The sequence below is a fragment of the Hylobates moloch genome, unplaced genomic scaffold (assembly GCF_009828535.3).
Source record: "Hylobates moloch isolate HMO894 unplaced genomic scaffold, HMol_V3 SCAFFOLD_12, whole genome shotgun sequence".
NCBI lineage: Eukaryota > Metazoa > Chordata > Mammalia > Primates > Hylobatidae > Hylobates > Hylobates moloch.
In genome coordinates, this window is record NW_026652287.1 from 89662688 (window position 1) to 89683140 (window position 20453).

The window sequence follows — 20453 nt, forward strand, 5'->3', positions numbered from 1 at the left end:
ATCTAAGAGATAGCATTGCATCAGCAATAGCTCATAATAAAAAAAATGTCATGGAATGAACTTGATGTATGCTCAGGATCAGAAGAACCAACAATATTTGGCCATTAGCAGTTTAGTCACATGTACACAAAGATTATATCACATACAAACACTTAGTCTAAGTCATATATTACCAAGCTAACAGAAAAAGAATAGCAATTCCAAACATTTTGGAAAAAATTAAACTTTGCAAAAAATTAAATTAGTAAAAAAAGAACCATGCAATTTTACATTTTTGGTGCTTGTTTTCAAGCTGCTACTAAATTTAGAAAATCACTTCCCTTTATAACAAAGGGCTTTCAGAATCTAAATATCAAATGAAATTCTAGCATTTAAAGAGTTTATTAGACACATACAATTACATTCAATGAAATTATGAGTGAGCTACAAAATGGAAAATTATGAACTCACATTGATAAAACCTCAAACACATCTCAGAATAAATTCAACCTTTTTAGTTTAACATCTGTATCTTTATCAACTTTTTAATGCAGAAGGACCCATTAAACACTTAGGTAATAAAATTCAGTGTTCTATGCTAAACGCAGAGAATTTTATAGTCCACAGCATGATTTATAGTTACATTATCACCTTTCTTCCACAATGCTTACTTCACAATTATAATAAATATTAAGCTATTGATATGAAGCAGAACACTTCCTCAAATTAAGGTACCTTTCGCTGTACGTAGCAAAGACTGCCTTCCTGCAGTAAGTAAAGAAGTGACTCTTCAAATACTGGGTGGAATTTCTTTATCCAACATATTACCAGTGCGCTGGCAGATTTACAACAGATGATCAGGAGCCACATGCTCATTGGACAAGACCAGTTCCTCGTAGTTCCTGTTATGCTCATTGCCCTCCCAGTCCACCCTCTGCGGCAATAACTGGTACTGCTCCAGCTCCTGCACCAACACCTGGGCCCCTCTCCAACACAGACCCGCCGACAGGTACCGGGCGATGAGGAAGTACAGCTCCAACTCCATGAGAGGCACCGGGCCTCGGGTGGACAAGGCCTCCGCCTTGGCCGGGCGCTGGGCGGGAGGCGGGAGCGAGCGTGCTAGCCAAGCGTGTGGGCCGCGCTGAGGCCTGACCCGGCCGGCGTCCTTTCTCCTGAGGCACGCGCGCCGCCGCCATCATGCCGCGCGCGCCGCCCTAATGCTTTTTTTTCACATTAGAATCAGCTGGGAAGCTTTTATTTTTCTCCCAGATTTATTGAGATATACTTAACAAATATAAAATGTAAAATTGTATAATTTTTTTTAAAAGTCAGTATTTTCTTAAAAATTCAACGTTATGTCCCTGAAACAAGAATGATCTCAGTCATCTTTGACTATGCTCTCTCCTCAGCCCCTCTATCTAAGTAGTTTCTGCTCATTCTTACTTCCACTATCATGATCATATGACCTCTAATGTTTTTAAATCATCATTGTCCTCATCTACTATTTCATTATCTATATGAAAGGTAGGACAAGTGCTTGATTCTTTCTCATTATCATCTTCATTGCCTTTCAGCTGATTTATTCTGGCAGAATTCTGACTTCTTCTACCATTCTTTTGCCCTTCCAATTTATATTACATGTAGCTATCAGATTACTCTTTTCAATGCACAGGTCTGACCAATTGCTATTACCCAATTATGTTCAAAGCAGTCAAGACATTCCTTACAACCAAATATGACTCTGTCATCTGTATTTCCAAAGTGCTTTCAAATTACACTTCTAAAGACAATTTAAATTTTTTGCTGCAATTTTTTTATATAGATTAGGCTATATATGATTAGTGGACTATATTTTAGAATTAGAGCCAAAATTCTAGTGGCCACAGACTACAAAACCAGTTAAATAACCACTTCTTATGGAAGTCTTAACAAGGTTTATTTCTTTCTGGGCTTACAATGGTAATCATTTATGCTTGGTGAGAATGCAATTTGTTAATGAATGGACTCTAGCATTTTAACAGCCTAGATAATCAATTTTTATTCAGATGGTGTTATCCTAGAGTTATTTGCAACACAAACAACAAAACATGTCATAATAAATAAAACAATACATCATTAAGTTCTTGGTGGAAAAATCTGTTTGGCTCAGGTTTTTTTCTTACAACAGTAATGCTTGTTATAAAAGTCTAATAATACAGAAATGTGGAAAGTCAAATGTGAAAGTCTCCCTTCACGAATCTCACAACTGACCATTAATAATTAGATTTGTATCCTTTAACATTTTTTTCTATGTACATACAGGCATTTGAAATAAAGGAGCCCTTTATGTTATTTCTGTTACAGAACCAGGAAGATCCTGATAAAGACACTGTCTGCACTCCACTCAGATGCCCTTTGAGTCTATGCGCTGTTTCTGGGCTCATCCTCCAGCCTCAGTGTGTTTGCTGTAAGTCTGTCCTTGGGCTCCTGGAGAAGTTTTGCAGTGCACGGGGGATGGAAGTACTTGGGAATTGATGTCCCACTAGATCAGTTGTAGTCAATGACTGGTGCATGAAGAATTCACCTCCAGAGCTCTTCTGGGATTTGGCTGAGGCTGGGACTTTGCCTCAAATTGCACCCTTGTTTGATTTCCTCTTCCCTGTCCCATTGGCCCTCCTCTCTGCAAGTGTCTTTGCAGCACTTTCTTCCTATCACCTGCATATAAATCCTTGTCTCAGGGTCTGCTGGTGGGGAACTCAGCACAGGGAAAGTACACAAAGAAACGAACAAAACTGACATACTTAAGGGAGAATTTGTGACTGTTTCAATTGGTCTTCAACTAAATGACCTCAGGCCTTAGATAGGGCCATTGAAATTTCCCTATTAGAAATGTGGTTACACATTTAAGACCCTTAAAATTATAAAAAGAGATTTTAAGTAGTGATAATTGAGACTCAACACCAAACATAGTGTATAGTTTTATAACTGTTCTGTTCTCTGACTTTTACTAAAGAAACAAATAAAACTACTTCTCATTATCAAGGTCCTCCAACTACTTGCAATGCAGGGGGAGGCAACTTTATAACACAAAGCAGTGGAAAAAAAATTATTAAAAAGTGATAGTGTATAATTAGATTCACATGACTTATGTTGTGGACATTTAGAAAAGTGGATAAGAATTCTGTTCTGAAGTTACCAGGAAATGCTTCACTGCAAAGTTGAAATTGAAATTGAGTCCAGAAAGCTGTAGCACCTAGATAATGGAAAGTCAAACATTCTGAATACTTGGTGTGCTTTGGGGAAATAAGGTGGCATTAGGGGGAATTCTTTGACTAAAGCAAAAGATATGGGTCCAGGAATTATGTTCTAATGGGGTGTTATCCGGTTGGATAGGCAAGGTAGGGTCAGATAATGAATGGACCATCTCAAATGCTGGGCTAAGTAATTTGGGCTTGATTAGAGAGGCTACAGTGAAAAAGCATACATTTTTAATCAAATGGTGTGTTACTGGAGGCTCTGTAAAGACTTACTTAGCTTTAGTGTCAGAGAATTAATTGTGACAGACAGAGAGAGGCTGAAAATTTGTTGGAAACTGCAAGTCCGTACACGAATAAAACTCTAGATTTGAGGGAATGGCAATGTACAAATGAACACTAGCGATCATAACAAGAAAAGATGGTACTGATTATTAGGGGAGGAGTAGAGAAAAGAATCAAAGATAGGTCTAAGGTTTAAGCTTGAGTGACTTGGAAAATGTAATGGAAAACAATGAAGCTGAACTCAAAGCAAGAAAAGTTTATTCAGGTGGGAATGTGCCTCAGTTTGATTTTTGGACACTTAGAATTAAAGCAGGATGTTCTGGTGGAAATGTCCTGGAAATATGGAACAAGCCTGACTGAAAAATTAGTGTTGGAGATACAAAGTTTGGATTGGTAGACATGAGAACTTAAGCAATGGAAATGGATGCATTCTTAAGAATGGAAATATAGAGAGAAAATAACTGAAAACGGGAAATTAAGACCACTAGAGTTATGTTTAAAGATTTCATTACATCTGAATGGAAATTGGAGGATATATGCTAGTTTACTCAAAAGACAGCCTGTTTTGTTAATTTAACACTACACCAAACTAGGAAAGATAACCTCTTTCTCCATGGATCCTCCATTGAGCTTTGGCTCTTTAGAATTCCCTCATTGCTTCTTTGGGAAAGTGGAATGGGAAAGTCAAGGGTGTGAGGGGAGAATAGGTGACATCTCCTGGATTTTCTCCTCCTATTCCACCCCATCCCCACACTCTATTTTCTACATACTTAGATTTGGGGTAAATTCTCATTGTTTTTCTATGTCAAGACCTGAATCCCTCTGAATGGGGGTAGTGTATTATGTCAGTGGACAGTTAAACTCATCATCTTTTTTATTTCTTTTTGTTTTTTTAATCTGATGACTGAAGAAAGCACCCCTCTTTCTGTTTCAAAAGACCTAGTAAGGAGTAATGAGAAAAATTTGAGAGGCCCCACGGGATGCATATCTATAGATATTTCACACCACACGCAGGCAGCTTATTGTCTTTAGTTCCAGTAAAAATAGACCATTGGGAACAAATTCAAAATCTGTGGAATCTGCTGTTAATGTGAAGTGACTCTTGCTCTTGCAAAGAAATATGCTTTAGAACTCCTCTTTAGAACTCAGATGTTTTACGAATGGTGATGAGGATAATGAAGCTAATAATTGTAAATAATAATCCTATGTGTTAGAAATTGTCTCCTTGATGATACAATTGTTCCTCTACTCTTCTCCCACATTTTAATTAAAACATGCCGCTGCTTTAAATTGGTAAGAGGCAGTAGTCTGATAAGACAACACATATTGGCACTGTCCCCACTTCATACCCTCTTGGTTACAGCCACCATGCCACTGGCCTTCCTCCGTTTCAAACTAGATTCATTTTCAAGAGGAAGATTTCCTAGGTACCTCTTGGATCCAAAAATAAACTGGCAACTGGTAAAATTCTTGTTGTAACTTCCATTGCAATTTCAGCATAACTCTGTAGGAAAGGTTGTGTCACTTGCGAGAATACAGTGACCCACAGGGAAATTTCAAAAATTTAGACCACTCTGATATAACAAAGCCTTTTCAACCCTGCAATCAATGGCCGTTTAAAAAGAACAAGTGCACAATTTAGATTGTCACTCAAGGACTAAAATACTAAGGAGATGATTTTAGATCTGTAATGTCTTCCTATAAGTTATATAATAATAACTTAAAAAAGAATAAGCAGAGTGTGCTTTTTTATTTCTCTTGGGGAAGAACGTAGTGAATCAATAATTACAGTTATTGGTAAAGTACAGAAAAAGTTTAGCATATAGAGTAACATTTACATTTGTCTCTTTCATTCAAATATCCTCTATTGACAAAGACATTTTTGGTTGTGAAGGGGAAAGGAGAGTTATGGGGAAGCAGAAAGAGCTTGAGATTACTGTCAGTTCTGAATTCAAATTCCTACTTGGCCACTTTCTGGCTTTGTGGCCTTGAATAAAATATTTATTCCAATTTTTATTCCTTTTATTTCTTGGTCTGTAAAATAAGGACCAATAATGATTGCTTAACAAGGTTTATGCAGATTAACTAAATGTACTTGGCACATGATAGATGCCTAGTAAAAAGAGAATATCCCTTTACTTGCAGATGTGAAAGTTCGTATGACATAATTGTATGACTTCTTCTTTTAATAATTCCCCATTTCAAAATCTCAGCTAGTGAAAACATCCAAGGATAAAAGAGCTAAGGAATCAACATTTGTTTATTTTATAGCTGTAATATCGCACAACAAATATGCACTGATTTTTGGTGAGTGATCTTCAAAAAAAAATGAAAAAGTGTGAACTATAAAAAGTCTCACTATATCTGCTACTTAGTTTTCAAGCTGGGTTTTGAGTTAGCTAAGCTACTATAGAAAATGTTCTGAAATTTAGGATTTTTGTAAGAGCCACACAAACTCCTTTTGTAGTTTAAGTGGGTCCTCCCAGTTTTCATTGTAAGATTGAAACTCAGGTGCTGAGGCTGCCTGGTACTTTACCTATACCTAACCTATATTATTATTGTTCTGTTGGGAGAGTGATTTAGGAATATGAAATATAATAGAAAAAGCATTGGTTTCTAGCCAAGGCATCCAAATGCATTTCTTGCTTTGTTACTAACTAAATTATGTAATTGATCTTTACTTCTTTGGGCCTAAATTCCTTGTTGGTTCTATATCAGCAGTTCCCAGATGCTGGTCTCAGGACTTGGACTTCATTAGAATTACCAGGGATATATCTTTAAAATCACATTCCCAAACCTACCTTCCACCTTCTGAATCGCTAGGAATGGGGTTAGGAATCTAGCGTTAACAAGCTCTGTAGGTGCTTCTGAGTAGTAACTGGGTTTAGAAACCAGTGAAGTCTTTCCAAATCTTCCTTGCCTGCAGATTTGAAGTCTCCTTCAGGTTTTTTACTTTCAACTAGGCTTTTAAGTACTATGGAGGTGGTTCCTCTCCCAGCCTTCAAGTGACAATCTGGGCTATAGGAGAAGCTTAATAAAAAACAATTTTGTGAATCAAGTAATTTGATTTACTTGTTGGCATTGAATTCTCTCCTTGGGTAGCCTCCAACTTTCTCAGATATCAATTCTTTCTCAGTTCTTAAGAGAAACAAATTAGCTTTAAAGAATTGTTGCTTGAAGTTTTCCCAAATACATAAGTATTAAAAGCATATGGCAGTATTCATTACTTGTTTGTATTACTCCTAATGATATAGTGCCTTGACTTGATTTAGCCCTTGTTCTGATTACATATACCTGTTAAAAATTGCTTTTCAATTGCCTTTGTTTGGAAATGATGTGTTTAATTGATTTTGGGAACAGATTCTATCCTATTAATCTTTGACATGCTATGGTATTAACTTTTTTAAGCTCTCAAAAGGATAGCTTAAAAAATAAGCTCTTATCTTAGAATATTTAGGGAGCATAAAAAATTATAAGGAGAAGGCTGGGGCGGTGGCTCACGCCTGTAATCCCAGCACTTTGGGAGGCTGAGGCGGGTGGATCACAAAGTCAGGAGGTCAAGACCAGCCTGGCCAATGGTGAAACCCCATCTCTACTAAAAACTACAAAAATTAGCCAGGCACAGTGGCAGGTGCCTGTAATCCCAGCTACTTGGGAGGCTGAGGCAGGGGAATTGCTTGAACCCAGGTGGCAAGGTTGCAGTGAGCCGAGATCATGCCACTGTACTCCAGCCTGGGTGACAGAGTGAGACTCCGTCTCAAAAAAAAAAAAAAAAAAAAAAAAAAATTACGAGGAGAAAAATGGAAATTACCCATAATCTCATTACTCAGAAACAACATTCAATATTTCAGCACATTTTTTCTAGTTATACATGCATAAAAAAATAAATATTTGGGATATTTTCCAAATATGTAATTTTAATCCTTCTTTTTCCACTTAACATTTTATATTGAACATTTTCCTATGTTACTTTTCTTAAAAACAAACAGTTTTAATGGTTATATACTATTTCTATAATATGAATAGACCATAATTCACGCAATCACCTTCTCATTTTTATATGTAGATGGTTTTTAACTTACTGCTCTTATAATAATGCTATAATGAACATTTCTAGAAATGATTCTTATCTGAATTTCTTACTATTTCCTTGGCATTTTCTCCTAAACAAGAATTACTGAAACAATCTGAATTTTTAAAGGTTCTTAATATGTATTACAAACTACTTTTCAGAAAATTTTAAAAAATCAATAACAGGACTGAATGAGAATGTCCATTTTTCATAATACTATTTTTAATAGTTATTGTCATTGAAAACAATCTTTGCTAATTGAAATTCTTGTTGTTCATAACTTGCTTTTCTTTAAACATTAGTGAAGTTGAAGAATTTCCTTACTTGAGTCAATTATATGTCTTATACTGTAAATTGTCTTACAGTCTTTTTCCATCTTTTCCTATTAGATGGTTAAAGCTGTTATGTATTAATTTTATATATATATATATATTTTTTTCAGAGTCTCACTCTGTTTCCCAGGCTGGAGTGCAGTGGCATGATCTTGGCTCACTGCAACCTCCGCCTCCGGGGTTCAAGCGATTCTCCTGCTTCAGCCTCCCGAGTAGCTGGGATTACAGGTGCCCACCACCATGCCTGGCTAATTTTTGTATTTTAAGTAGAGACAGGGTTTTACCATGTTGGCCAGGCTGGTCTCAAACTCCTGACCTCAGGTGATCTGCTCAACTCAGCCTCCCAAAGTGCTGGGATTACAGGTGTGAGCCACCACGCCTGGTCTGTATCGTCCCTTAATGTGATATGGTTGGCAAATATTTTCTAGTTGGCTAGTAGATTTTTAATTTATTTGTGATGATGACAATATTTAATAGTATTAGGAATATTATGTCATTATACTATAGTCTACTATACATGAAGACTTATCTATGGTAAAAAGAGGTGGAAAATCCAGATAGTACAGATCTTTAGTACATTTTAAATTTGTTTATGTGATTCACATGGCTTGACTTTTGACAAACATATGCCTCTTAGAGCTAAAAGAGTCCTCATAGATTGTTTCACTTCCTGTTTCCTGGTAAGCAGGTCACCGTGAAGTAAGAGCATGTCTTATCTTTGCATGTCAAGCATTATTTTGTGTTTCACTTTTATAGGGGAATAAAAAGAGACATTATGTCATTCTTCTGATTATGAATTTAATTAAAATCCTGATTCCTGGATGGTATCAGGTGCCTATTGAATGAGAATCTCTGGAGCTAGAACTTGAAATCTGCATTTTAACAAATGAGTCTGGTGATTTTTAGCATTCTGACATTGGAGAACTACTGGTGCTGGAGAGTTCAGATGACCAATGGTGAATTTTATCTCACATTACTAGCTTCTTCAGTTTTCTTCCCCTCAGTGCTCAGGTACTCAATTTGCATAATATTAGATTGTACTCTTTATATATTGGTTTAGAAAGCTTTTTAAGTGTGTGCTGTAAATCTGAAGCTAGATGGAAACTCATTCAAGGCAGAAGTTGTAACACCCAGTTTTTTTTTTTTTAATCTCCTTAGACAACTTTGCATAGTGCTACAAAGTTATTGACTCATAGAGATTCAAAGTACCAAAGAAATTGAGATACTTAATATTTTAAAAATATAAGCCTATTCTCTGTATGCGAAAATGGAGGTAGAGTTTTAAAGTCTTTCAAAGTTTGTCAGGTTTCATGGTTTTTGATTTATTATTTTTTGAGTTTCTGAATGATGAACCTTGACTGATACTACTCCAGTGATATTTTTAAAAGTATTTTTATAAGATGTTTTAGAGGTGTACCTTTTGTAGCAAAGAGACATGAGGTAGTAAATTAGAATTTTTATTTAATTTAATCCAAGAATTTGAGAACATTACCTATTCACAGAGAACCAAAAAATAGCTTGATTTAATCTGCAGTGTGCCTATCTCTGTGCTTAAAACTGTGGATCTATTTCAATGGAATGGAACACGATCCTTGTCCTTGAAGAACTTATTGTATTTTACTTGCACTTAATTTTTGGCATTGTTTTACATGTTATTTCATATAATTTTACTCTCTATAATTATATTTCTGGAACATTTGCATTGCTCTCATCTGCTTTAATAATGCTATTGCTGATTTATATTCATATATAATATGTTCTTTTCAAAGCCTATTTATGTATATGGTTCTAGGAGAGCCTCAAGAACTTAGCATAATATTAATAGAATTTTTTGAGTGTTTGATTCATGTGTGACTCTGAGCTTCACATGAACCCCACCACCGAATTATCTCAACAATTCTATAAAGTAGGCTGTGTTATTATCTCCTATTTACCAGGTGTGAAAACAGAGCTGAACAAAGTTATTTCAAGAGCTACAGTCTGACTCAAGAGCATACAGTTTGCCTTAAGGAGCCTCTAGTCTAAACCATTAAACACACTGCCTCCTGAGCAGCATAGGTAGTTGTAAAAACAATTGGACAGATAGTCAAATTCTTGTCTACTTATATTGCTCAGATAGAAGGCGGCATATTTGCTGAACTTGCTCTGCAGTACTCAGTAGAATATTTTCTGTGGGTTAATATAATCCTTGGATGATAGTAAAATGGTGATCAGAACCCCCACTCCTGCCCTTGATCTCTCCCAAGCCAGGCAATATATTTTTATTCAGTTACTTTTTTTAACCTGAAGTCACCAAATAGCATACCGTACTAAATGTATAAAGCAAAAACTATAAAGCAAAAAAAGAGAGATTCCAATATACATATTCAAAATCAGATCAAGTAGAGAAAACAAAAGTAATGACACAGAAGAAATAAATATTATAATCAATAACATTGACTACTAGCCAAATACAGAATTTTTCGTCCTTCAAATGGATAATATTATTTTTTAAATATCTCTGGAATATTCACAAAAATTGATCATGTTCATAGCCAAACAAAAACAAACACAAAAAATCTTAAAACCAAAAGTGGAGATTTTACAATCCATGTTCTCAAATAGCTATGTAACTCAAAACTTATGAAACATACTAAAACTTTGGAAACATTATACTTAGATGCAATTTATAGCTTTAAGCGGCATCATTATTAAAGAGATGGCTAAAAATAAGGGTTCTTTGTACTCATCCTAAGAAATTTAAGGACCCATAAGGCCGGGCGTGGTGGCTTATGCCTGTAATCCCAGCACTCTGGAAGGCCGAGGCGGGTGGATCGCCTGAGGTCAGGAGTTCGAGACCAGCCTGGCCAACATGATGAAACCCCGTCTCTACCAAAAAAAAATACAAAAATTAGCCAGGCATGGTGGCACATGCCTGTAATCCCAGCTACTTGGGAGGCTGAGACAGGAGAATCGCTTGAACCTGGGAGGCAGAGGTTGCAGTGAACCAAGATTGTGCCACTGTACTCCAGCCTGGGTGACAGAGTGAGACTCTGTCTCAAAAAAAAAAAAAAAAAAAGAAAGAAATTTAAGGACCCATAATATAAATCCGAATAAATATAAAATCAAAAACTTATGAACAAGAAAATAAATGGAAAATCTAGAAAGACTAAATAAACCTGGAACCTAGTTATTTGATAAGACTATAAAGTAGATAAATCACTCATAAGCCTGGTTAAAGGAAAAAGAAAAAAGATGCAAAATAAATAATAAAATATTACAAAAAAGAGAAAAATGACAATAACAGATGTGGAAGACAGTAAAAGACATGAGAAAAACTTCGTGAAACTCGATTGTAACACGATTGATAACTTAGGGAAAATGAATATTATAATAAATGTAATTCACTAAAATTGATCTAAAAGAACAACTTTCGTGGGGGGTGGAGCCAAGATGGCCGAATAGGAACAGCTCCGGTCTCCAGCTCCCAGCCCCAGCGACACAGAAGACGGATGATTTCTGCATTTCTGCTTGAGGTACCGGTTTCATCTCACTAGGGAGTGCCTAACAGTGGGTGCAGGACAGTCGGTGAAGCGCACTGTGCACGAGCCGAAGCAGGGCGAGGCATTGCCTCACTCGGGAAGCGCAAGGGGTCAGGGAGTTCCCTTTCCTAGTCAAAGAAAGGGGAAACAGACGGCACCTGGAATATCGGGTCAGTCCCACCCCAATACTGCGCTTTTCCAACGGGCCTGGAAAACGGCACACTAGGAGATTGTGTCCCGCACCTGGCTCGGAGGGTCCTGTGCCCACGGAGTCTCGCTGATTGCTAGCACAGCAGTCTGAGATCAAGCTGCAAGGCGGCAGCAAGGCTGGGGGAGGGGCACCCGCCATTGCCCAGGCTTGCTTAGGTAAACAAAGCAGCCAGGAAGCTCGAACTGGGTGGAGCCCACCACAGCTCAAGGAGGCCTGCCTGCCTCTATAGGCTCCACCTGTGGGGGCAGGGCACAGACAAACAAAAACTCAGCAAGAACCTCCACAGACTTAAAGGTCCCTGTCTGACTGACAGCTTTGAACAGAGTAGTGGTTCTCCCAGCATGCAGCTGGAGATCTGAGAACGGACAGACTGCCTCCTAAAGTGGGTCCCTCACCCCTGAGCAGCCTAACTGGGAGGCACCCCCCCAGTAGGGACAGACTGACACCTCATTCAACCGGGTACTCCTCTGAGACAAAACTTTCAGACGAACTATCAGACAGCTGAATTTGTGGTCTCACGAAAATCCGCTGTTCTGCAGCCACCGCTGCTGACACCCAGCCAAACAGGGTCTGGAGTGGACCTCTAGTAAACTCCAACAGACCTGCAGCTGAGGGTCCTGTCTGGTAGAAGGAAAACTAACAAACAGAAAGGACATCCACACCAAAAACCCATCTGTACATCTCCATCATCAAAGACCAAAAGTAGATAAAACCACAAAGATGGGGAAAAAACAGAACAAAAAAACTGGAAACTCTAAAAAACAGAGCACCTCTCCTCTTCCAAAGGAACGCAGTTCCTCACCAGCAACGGAACAAAGCTGGATGGAGGATGACTTTGATGAGTTGAGAGAAGAAGGCTTCAGACGATCAAACTACTCTGAGCTACGAGAGGAAATTCAAAACAATAGCAAAGAAGTTAAAAACTTTGAAAAAATATTAGAAGAATGGATAACTAGAATAACCAATGGAGAGAAGGGCTTAAAGGAGCTGATGGAGCTGAAAGCCAAGTTTCGAGAACTACGCGAAGATTGCAGAAGCCTCAGTAGCAGATGCGATCAACTGGAAGAAAGGGTATCGCTGATGGAAGATGAAATGAATGAAATGAAGAGAGAAGGGAAGTTTAGAGAAAAAAGAATAAAAAGAAATGAACAAAGCCTCCGAGAAATTTGGGACTATGTGAAAAGACCAAACCTACGTCTGATTGGTGTACCTGAAAATGATGGGGAGAATGGAACCAAGTTGGAAAACACTCTGCAAGATATTATCCAGGAGAACTTCCCCAATCTAGCAAGGCAGGCCAGCATTCAGATTCAGGAAATACAGAGAACGCCACAAAGATACTCCTCGAGAAGGGCAACTCCAAGACACATAATTGTCAGATTCACCAAAGTTGAAATGAAGGAAAAAATGTTAAGGGCAGCCAGAGAGAAAGGTCGGGTAACCCACAAAGGGAAGCCCATCAGACTAACAGCTGATCTCTCAGCAGAAACTCTACAAGCCAGAAGAGAGTGGGGGCCGATATTCAACATTCTTAAAGAAAAGAACTTTCAACCCAGAATTTGCTATCCCGCCAAACTAAGCTTCATAAGTGAAGGAGAAATAAAATACTTTACAGACAAGCAAACGCTGAGTGATTTTGTCACCACCAGGCCTGCCCTAAAAGAGCTCCTGAAGGAAGCACTAAACATGGAAAGGAACAACCGGTACCAGCCACTGCAAAAACATGCCAAATTGTAAAGACCATCGAGGCTAGGAAGAAACAATAGCAACTAACGAGCAAAATAACCAACTAACATCATAATGACAGGATCAGATTCACACATAACAATATTAACGTTAAATGTAAATGGGCTAAATGCTCCAATCAAAAGACACAGACTGGCAAACTGGATAAGGAGTCAGGACCCATCAGTGTGCTGTATTCAGGAAACCCATCTCACGTGCAGAGACACACATAGACTCAAAATAAAGGGATGGAGGAAGATCTATCAAGCAACTGGAAAACAAAAAAAGGCAGGGGTTGCAATCCTAGTCTCTGATAAAATAGACTTTAAACCAACAAAGATCAAAAGAGACAAAGAAGGCCATTACATAATGGTAAAGGGATCAATTCAACAAGAAGAGCTAACTATCCTAAATATATATGCACCCAACACAGGAGCACCCAGATTCATAAAGCAAGTCCTCAGTGACCTACAAAGGGACTTAAACTCCCACACAATAATAATGGGAGATTTTAACACCCCACTGTCAACATTAGACAGATCAATGAGACAGAAAGTTAACAAGGATATCCAGGAATTGAACTCAGCTCTACATAAAGTGGACCTAATAGACATCTACAGAACTCTCCACCCCAAGTCAACAGAATATACATTTTTTTCAGCACCACACCACACCTATTCCAAAATTGACCACATAGTTGGAAGTAAAGGTCTCCTCAGCAAATGTAAAAGAACAGAAATTATAACAAACTGTCTCTCAGACCACAGTGCAATCAAACTAGAACTCAGGATTAAGAAATTCACTCAAAACCGCTCAACTACATGGAAACTGAACAACCTGCTCCTGAATGACTATTGGGTACATAATGAAATGAAGGCAGAAATAAAGATGTTCTTTGAAACCAACGAGAACAAAGATACAACATACCAGAATCTCTGGGACACATTCAAAGCAGTGTGTAGAGGGAAATTTATAGCACTAAATGCCCACAAGAGAAAGCAGGAAAGATCCAAAATTGACACCCTAACATCACAATTAAAAGAACTAGAAAAGCAAGAGCAAACACATTCAAAAGCTAGCAGAAGGCTAGAAATAACTAAAATCAGAGCAGAACTGAAGGAAATAGAGACACAAAAAACCCTTCAAAAAATTAAGGAATCCAGGAGCTGGTTTTTTGAAAAGATCAACAAAATTGATGGACCGCTAGCAAGACTAATAAAGAAGAAAAGAGAGAAGAATCAAATAGATGCAATAAAAAACGAAAAAGGGGATATCACCACCGATCCCACAGAAATACAATCTACCATCAGAGAATACTACAAACACCTCTATGCAAATAAACTAGAAAATCTAGAAGAAATGGATAAATTCCTTGACAAATACACCCTCCCAAGACTAAACCAGGAAGAAGTTGAATCTCTGAATAGACCAATAACAGGTTCTGAAATTGTGGCAATAATCAATAGCTTACCAACCAAAAAGAGTCCAGGACCTCACGGATTCACAGCTGAATTCTACCAGAGGTACAAGGAGGAACTGGTACCATTCCTTCTGAAACTATTCCAATCGATAGAAAAAGAGGTAATCCTCCCTAACACATTTTATGAGGCCAGCATCGTCCTGATACCAAAACCTGGCAGAGACATAACCAAAAAAGAGAATTTCAGACCAATATCCTTGATGAACATTGATGCAAAAATCCTCAATAAAATACTGGCAAACCGAATCCAGCAGCACATCAAAAAGCTTATCCACCATGATCAAGTGGGCTTCATCCCTGGGATGCAAGGCTGGTTCAACATACGCAAATCAATAAATGTAATCCAGCATATAAACAGAACCAAAGACAAAAACCACATGATTATCTCAATAGATGCAGAAAAGGCCTTTGACAAAATTCAACAACCCTTCATGCTAAAAACTCTCAATAAATTAGGTATTGATGGGACGTATCTCAAGATAATAAGAGCTATCTATGACAAACCCACAGCCAATATCATACTGAATGGGCAAAAATTGGAAGCATTCCCTCTGAAAACTGGCACAAGACAGGGATGCCCTCTCTCACCGCTCCTATTCAACATAGTCCTGGAAGTTCTGGCCAGAGCAATCAGGCAGGAGAAGGAAATAAAGGGTATTCAACTAGGAAAAGAGGAAGTCAAATTGTCACTGTTTGCAGATGACATGATTGTATATCTAGAAAACCCCATTGTCTCAGCCCAAAATCTCCTTAAGCTGATTAGCAACTTCAGCAAAGTCTCAGGATACAAAATTAATGGACAAAAATCACAAGCATTCTTGTACACCAATCACAGACAAACAGAGAGCCAAATCATGAGTGAACTCCCATTCACAATTGCTTCAAAGAGAATAAAATACCTAGGAATCCAACTTACAAGGGATGTGAAGGACCTCTTCAAGGAGAACTACAAACCACTGCTCAATGAAATAAAAGAGGATACAAACAAATGGAAGAACATTCCATGCTCATGGGTTGGAAGAATCAATATCGTGAAAATGGCCATACTGCCCAAGGTAATTTATAGATTCAATGCCATCCCCATCAAGCTACCAATGACTTTCTTCACAGAATTGGAAAAAACTACTTTAAAGTTCATATGGAACCAAAAAAGAGCCCGCATCGCCAAGTCAATCCTAAGCCAAAAGAACAAAGCTGGAGGCATCACGCTACCTGACTTCAAACTATACTACAAGGCTACAGTAACCAAAACAGCATGGTACTGGTACCACAACAGAGACATAGATCAATGGAACAGAACAGAGCCCTCAGAAATGATGCCGCATAGCTACAACTATCTGATCTTTGACAAACCTGACAAAAACAAGAAATGGGGAAAGGATTCCCTATTTAATAAATGGTGCTGGGAAAACTGGCTAGCCATATGTAGAAAGCTGAAACTGGATCCCTTCCTTACACCTTATACAAAAATTAATTCAAGATGGATTAAAGACTTATATGTTAGACCTAAAACCATTAAAATCCTACAAGAAAACCTAGGCAATACCATTCAGGACATAGGCGTGGGCAAGGACTTCATGTCTAAAACACCAAAAGCAATGGCAACAAAAGCAAAAATTGACAAATGGGATCTCATTAAACTAAAGAGCTTCTGCACAGCAAAAGAAACTATCATCAGAGTGAACAGGCAACCTACAGAATGGGAGAAAATTTTTGCAACCTACTCATCCGACAAAGGGCTAATATCCAGAATCTACAATGAACTCAAACAAATTTACAAGAAAAAAACAAACAACCCCATCAAAAAGTGGGCAGAGGACATGAACAGACACTTCTCAAAAGAAGACATTTATGCAAAAAAAAAACACATGAAGAAATGCTCATCATCACTGGCCATCAGAGAAATGCAAATCAAAACCACAGTGAGATACCATCTCACACCAGTTAGAATGGCCACCATTAAAAAATCAGGAAACAATAGGTGCTGGAGAGGATGTGGAGAAATAGGAACACTTTTACACTGTTGGTGGGACTGTAAACTAGTTCAACCATTGTGGAAGTCAGTGTGGCGATTCCTCAGGGATCTCGAACTAGAAATACCATTTGACCCAGCCATCCCATTACTGGGTATATACCCAAAGGACTATAAATCATGCTGCTATAAAGACACATGCACACGTATGTTTACTGCAGCACTATTCACAATAGCAAAGAGTTGGAACCAACCCAAATGTCCAACAACGATAGACTGGATTAAGAAAATGTGGCACATATACACCATGGAATACTATGCAGCCATAAAAAATGATGAGTTCGTGTCCTTTGTAGGGACATGGATGAAACTGGAAAACATCATTCTCAGTAAACTATCGCAAGGTCAAAAAACCAAACACCGCATGTTCTCACTCATAGGTGGGAATTGAACAATGAGAACTCATGGACACAGGAAGGGGAACATCACACTCCGGGGACTGTTGTGGGGTGGGGGGAGGGGGGAGGGACAGCATTAGGAGATACACCTAATGCTAAATGACGAGTTAATGGGTGCAGGAAATCAACATGGCACATGGATACATATGTAACAAACCTGCACATTGTGCACATGTACCCTAAAACCCTAAAGTATAATAAAAAAAAAAAAAGAACAACTTTCGTATACTAAATGCTGTACAAAATACTGAAAAATGAATAAAAATAAACCATTAAAGAAATTAATAGGACCCGATGTCTTTGTGGCTGAGTTTGATCAAATCCTTAGAGATCATGTAAGCTAAGTACTTAAACCTCATAAAAAGCCAGCATAATCTTAATGCTTAGTAAGGGTAGTGCAGATAAAACACTACAGTCCAACTTCCTGTGAACATAGTGGCAAAAATTCAAATTCAAACATAATGAAATGGAACCCAGCATTGTATCAAAAAATGGAAGCTATAATACACTATCACTAAGTAGGATTAGTTCCAGGAATGCAAGAATGGTTGAAAATTAAGAAAATTATTAGCATGATTTTATATGTTGCAAGAGAAAAATCATGTTTTATCAATAAAGACAAGATTGTTAGAAGGAATTTGTTAAAAATTTTCAGGCATTCCTAATAAAAACTAGGTAAAATAAGAAAAAGGAAAAAATGCCTTATCTATGATTAAAACCTACCAAAAACCAACAGCAACCAATTAAAATTGTTTGTGCTAACCATTCCATAATATAAAAAGAAGACAGCAATATTTACCTTCAATAAGAAAGTAAAATAATTGGTATAAATTTGGAAAAGAGATAAAATGATATAGTATTGCAGATAATATACTTCTGTACTTAGAAAACCTAAAAAAAATTCCACCATTATGAATTAGAAGAATAAAATTTGGTAAGTTGACTGGGTATATAATATTTCAAAGAACGTAAGATATTATATATTTTAAGATATCTGTTACTTTATGAACCACCAAGAAGGAAAAAACAATGTCAGAATTAAGATGTCATTATTATAGAATATGTCCCATTTTCAAAGATGTTAAAAATATGTGTTTCAGAATTGATGATGTAAGATAGATATTTAAAAAGCAATAGTTTTGTGTGTAGGGGGGTGGGAGGGGGATAATAACCACTTACTTGCTAAAAAAAAAAGCTATGAAATACTTAGGATTAAATTCATCAAGAAATACATAGGACCTACATGAAAAAAAACCCGTACATTTTCATGTAAATATATAAAACTCCCTAACCAAATAGATCAAGATGCCATATTGTAGATGAGAACAGTTAAAATTGTAAAAACATTCATGTTCTCAAAATTAATAGACAAATTCAACGCAATGCTAATTAAAAACCTGGAGTGTACTTAGGGGAGAAATTTGACAAGATGATTTAAAAAATCATATTGAAGAATAAATATTCAGTATCACCAATAAAATTTAAAAAACAAGAATAGTGAGGAGAGATTAAGCATAATAGATCATAAACCATTCTATAAAATTACCATAAACCAAATGGAGAAGCAAGTGGCATGGAAATTGACAAACTGATTAGGGGCAGGATAAAAGACATCTTATTTTAAAATTCAATGGGAAAAGACTGTTTGTTCATAAATGGTGCTGGTAAAAACTGGGTTTCTACCTGAAAAAAAAAAAAAAAAAATTAGGCCCTTACCTCTGGCCCTGTCAATTCTGGATAGATTAAATCACTACTTATAAAAAATAGAATAAGAAAATTCAGGGGGCGATATGTAAAAATCAACAGTTGAGAAAATATTTGCAATACCAATGACAGTCAAAGTGCTATTACCTGTAATATGCAATGAGAGCTTGCAAATTGATAACAATAAGACAAGCATACCACAGAAAAAGGAATGAAAAATTTGAATAGTTAATTCATAGAGAAATAAGCCCAGATGAACAATAAACAAGTAAAAAGCTGTTCAAATTTTTTACTAGTTAGGAAAACACAGATGAAGGGGAAAACAAAATCATTCTTTTTACATGCCAGTTTGAAAAATTTTAAAGGAAGATTTATACCAACTATAGGTGGACATTTGTGAAAGAGAATATTCACATGCATGGTTTGAAGAATGTACTTTTTGAGAAACCACCTGGTGATATATTTTTAAAAAATATACACATCATTTGACTCAGCAGTTATATTCCTATGATTCTGGACCATAGAAATAAAAGTGCTAGTAATATAAAGGATGTTTATTTCATCTCTGTTTCTAGCAGCACAACACTGAAAAGGTGAATAACCATTAATAGAAGAATGAGTGAATAAACTGTGCTATATTTGTAACATAGAGCATTATAAATCTACTAAAAAGAATAAGTTAGACCTGTATCATCTAACTTGAACGGATATTCTGTATTGTTAAGTGAAAGCAAACAAGATGTAATTCTTGCATATAGTATCATTTTGGTAAAACAAATAATGACAATGATCCCTTTACCCCTGCATGTGTCTATAAGTATGGAAAAATGTGAAACTATATGTTTAACATTTGTTATCTAGATGAGAGGTGAAAAGGGGGAGAAGGAAAAGACAGGGAGAAGAAGGAAAACAAAGCAATATACAAAGAGTCAACTTTGAGCAACACATGAGAAAAAAAGAAAAACCACAATAGCAAAGAAAAAAAAATTTCTAAGAGTATGTAATTAAATTCCCTGATTGAAGAAGATATCATTATAGGGTTGGAATAGACCTAGAGTCACACACACACAAGAATTTAGGAGACTACCAGAACTTCCATTTAGCTATGTTAGTTAAGAGTTAAATCTAATTTCCATAGCGGAAATTGGGACTAATTTTAGAACCCACACTGTAATCTTTACTTTCAATTTTATATATTTGGATAATGTTTTGGAGGTCTCAAATAATTAATATTAAAAAGTAATAATTTTTTAATTTACCTATAAATCCAAAGTCTGTATTTATCTGGTAACATTAAATAAATGATAGGAAGAACATTTTTCTCTCACTATTTTAATATTTACATCATGGTGTATCATATTTATTTTGTAAATTCCTGGTGTTCTTCAGAAATGAGAGTGAATATAATTTGCTACTGTTTTTCACCATGTGCATTAGGAATTAGATAAATAATTAAATAAATATTTAATTTATTTAATAGT

The 20453-nt window shown here is 36.8% G+C and overlaps 1 pseudogene; it reads right to left on the minus strand.

Moving 5' to 3' along the window:
• Positions 1-700: 700 nt before the first annotated feature.
• On the minus strand, positions 701-1175 carry LOC116479580 (bromodomain and WD repeat-containing protein 1-like; annotated as a pseudogene).
• Positions 1176-20453: the final 19278 nt, after the last annotated feature.